Source organism: Chrysochloris asiatica, unplaced genomic scaffold (genome assembly GCF_000296735.1).
Source record: "Chrysochloris asiatica unplaced genomic scaffold, ChrAsi1.0 scaffold00044, whole genome shotgun sequence".
Classification (NCBI taxonomy): domain Eukaryota; kingdom Metazoa; phylum Chordata; class Mammalia; order Afrosoricida; family Chrysochloridae; genus Chrysochloris; species Chrysochloris asiatica.
The window spans coordinates 4,321,961-4,326,031 of NW_006408562.1; positions in this window are offsets into that span (position 1 = coordinate 4,321,961).

Sequence of the window (4,071 nt, forward strand, 5' to 3'; positions counted from 1 at the left end):
TGTCATTGTTGGTATTGAGGAATCCAACTGATTTTTGTATGTTGATCTTATATCCTGCCACTTTGCTGAATCTTCCAATGAGGTCTAGTAACTTTTTTACTGAGTCTTTGGGGTTTTCTATGTATAGAGTCATATTGTCTGCAAATAGAGTTTTACTTCCTCTTTGCCAATTTGGATGCCTTTAATTTCCTTGTTTAGCCATATAGCTCTTGCTAAGACTTCCAAAACCTGCTGTTTTTTGAATTTGTCACTTAGTAAAGGGTGTTCCAAGTTATAAAATATACATGATGTAACCATCTGAATCCAGGGTGAAACTACCACGTAATAATACACAAAGTGGCTGTTTTTGTTGCTAGGTGCTATCAAATTGGTTTCATCCATAGTGACCCTGGATAGGATTTTTGAGGAATAGCTGGTGAGCTTGAACTGCTGACCTTGCAGTTCAAATGGCTTTGCAGTCTGGCAAATTATCCCACAGTGCCACATCAGGACTCTATATAAAGTGGTATCTGTTATTTAATGCACACACACACAAAGGCACACACACAGGCATACATATATGAGCATCAATAAGGACATGGGGAAAGATAGTATTTAAGGGCTGCTTCAGGGAAGACAAAGCAAGAATGGAAGCCAGAAATGTGGGCCAGTTTCATGAACAGATCAATTGTATGGACAAAATACTACTTGGCAAAAGAAAAATTAGAAAAACAAATGACTGAGTTAAACAAAATCGGCGACATTACAACCTATCCAACAAAAATAAGCTGATAGATGATTACAATGATAAATTGTACTCCAACACATTTGAAAACCTAGATGAAATTGACAGATTCACTACCTATTCAAAATAACACAAGCAGAAGTAGAAAATTTAAACAAATGTATTACAAAAGAGGGGTCCTGGTGTGGCACTGTAAAGTAAGAACTTCACTGATAACAGAAAGATCGGAAGTTCAAACCCACCACCTCAGAAACCATTTACAAGGTCACTGCGAGTCTGAATTGACTCCTAACACTTAACAACAATACCAAAAACATTACAAAAGAAGAGATTGGGGAGGTCATTAAGAAATTACCTACCACGGAACATTAGAAAGCCCAGGACAGAGGACCACATTGAATAATTCTATAGAATACTCAGTGAACAATTGGTACCAAGTCTACTTAATCACTTCATAAAAGATAGAACTCTTCCTACGAATCCAGCATAACCCTGATTATTAAGCCAGACTAAAACATCACAAGAAAATAAAATTATAGATCCGCATCCTTATGTGTGGAGTCCTTGTGTGGTGGCATTGCTGTTAAGTGTCATTGAGTCCATTCCAACACATAACAACCCTGTATAAGGTTTCTAATGAGTGGCTGGTGAGCTTGAACCACTGACCGTGCAGTTCAAATGGCTTTGCAGTCTGGTGCTTCAACCCACAACTGTGGGTTAATGTGCTGGACTGTAAATTTGGTTTGAATGGCAAGGTCAGCAGGTCAAGCTCATCAGTCGCTTCTCAGAAACCCAATGCAGGGTCACTATGGGTTGGAAATGACTTGATGGCACTTTACAGCAATATGTATTTTGGATTATGGTGTTGAAGAGTATATTGAAACTATCATGTACTGCCAGAAGAATAAACAAATCATTATTGGAAGAAGTCCAGCTAGAATGCTCCTTAGTAGCCAGAATGGCAGGACTTTGCCTCTCATACTTCAGTCATATTATGAGGAGGGACCAGTCACTAGAGAAGAGCATCTTGCTTGGTAAAGTAGACTGTCAATAAAAAAGAGAAAGAGCCCCCAGGAGCTGGATTAACCCAAAGACCACAATAATGGATTCAAAAGTATCAACAAATGTGAGAATGACACTGAAGGGGACAGCGTTTCCTTCTATTGTGCAAAGGGTCACTATGAGTGAGAAACAAATCAATGTCACCTAACACCAACAACAATCCCTATGAACATTAATGCAAAATGGTTTTAACAAAATTCTCCATAACAGATTTCATCAACATATCAAAAATTCATATACCATGAACAAGTATTAGAAAATCCATTAATGTAATTCACTACATAAATACAATGAAGAAAAAGAGCCACATGATCAGATCAATTGATGTAGAAAAAGTATTCAACTAAATTTAGGTTAAAACATTTCAAATTGCCTAGCATGTTGGTAGGCAATGTTGTTTGTTTCATCAGAAAATTAGGAAAAGAGATACCAAGAAATAAGACAGACATCTTAAAGTTGATGTCTATATTAATACTTTAATATAATAGAAAATAAAGCAAAAAAAATTCAATATATAGAACAATACATTTTTTCAGAATATTCTGTTAAAGTTTTAAAACAATAAAGGTGTCAATTATTTTATATATTTGCTCTGTAATTTTAAGTAAATACTGTAGATGTTTTAATTATCTATGGAAACACTATAGGTATTTAAATTATCTATGGAGCACTATACATTAAATGACGTATTGCTTTAGGCAAGTCTGCTACACAAACTTTTTAAAGTGTTGAATAGCAAAGATGTCAGCTTGAGGACTAAGCCATGGTATTTTCAATAACCTGACCCAAGCCATGGTATTTTCAATAACCTCATATGCATGCGAAAGCTGGACAGTGAATAAGGAAGACCGTAGAAGAATTGATGCTTTTGAATTATGGTGTTGGAAGAGAATATTGAAAGTGCCATGAGCTGCCAAGAAAACCAGTAGATCTGTTTTGGGAAAAGTACAGCCATAATGCTCCTTGGAGGCCAAGATGGTCAAACTTTGTCTATTATACTTCAGACATACTGTCAGGCTGGACCAGTCACTTGAGAAGGATATCATGTTTGATAAAGTGGAGGGTCAGAGAAAAAGGAAGAACCCCAGAGAGATGGATTGGCCAAGTGGCAACATCAATGGACTCAAGTGTGGCAACAGTAGTGAGGTTGGCCCAGAATCGGGCAGCGTTTTTTTCTGCTATGCATAAGGTCTCTGTAGGCAGGTACTGACTCGATGGCACCCAACAACAACAACCAAATATGAAAAGTAAAGCAAAGTGGTAATGAGTTGGGCTGCTAATCTTACGGTCAGCAGTTTGAAACTATCAGCAGTTATGTGTCGTAACCGACTCCACGGCATATAATCACCACCAAGCAAAATATGAAAAATAAGGTGATTTAGTTTATGTTTTATGTTAACAGTCCCAAGGAGTTCTAAATTCAGTGCATACACAACTATAACAACTTAATTTAATACCAATCTAAATAGTGCTTGTAGCTTGAGGAAAAGACATAAATAATAAAATTTTAGTTAGATAATCATCCTATACATTTTCCCTCCTAACTGTATTGTTACGTTTTCCTGGTCCCCCTCTGTTAAGCATCCAAAGAATTGGTCTCACTGAGTCACAGCTATTCAATCAAACATGTGTGTGTATGTGAGCCCTCCCCCTATTGTGTTTGCCCCTGTTGTTGGCTTTCTGTGCTAACAGGCTGGCCCCTCTACAGGGCCTGATGGTGGGGACAGGAAAGTACGGTTGGAGATGTTTTCAGTCAAAGAGAGAAATGTATTGCCTATATTGATGTTTGTACTAAGTATGGGCAGATACTGCTCTGGTTTTAAGAAGACACTTATTACCTTGAAAGGGCATCCTTGGCAGCAGGTGGAATAATAAATTCAGTTAAGGGAAGAATTAACTTTAGGTGGCCCTGGACATTTGAGAAGTATGATATTTTGGGGATCTATCGAGGCAAATTGTGGGTATCAACAGGAAGTTAAGGGACATAGATTTATACTCGCTGAATTGATTGGTAGCCTTGCAGCTGGGACTTCAAAGGGCTGTATGCCCTTAGTAGGGGAAACCATTCCTACAGGGGTTCCTCTGCTGTTTGAGCTAATTATGTAAATTGGAAATTTAGCCCCTTGAGTATTTGCAAGGAGCCTCAAGATAACTCTCTCCAATGGAATAAGATGAGTGGTAAAGGGGTTAATGGAGGAGAAGAGAAGCTTACAAATTTGTTCTTTGGTCAATACCCCCATGTATCTGAGTGAATGTGTCCCCACTCTTGGAGGGGTATAGGGTGA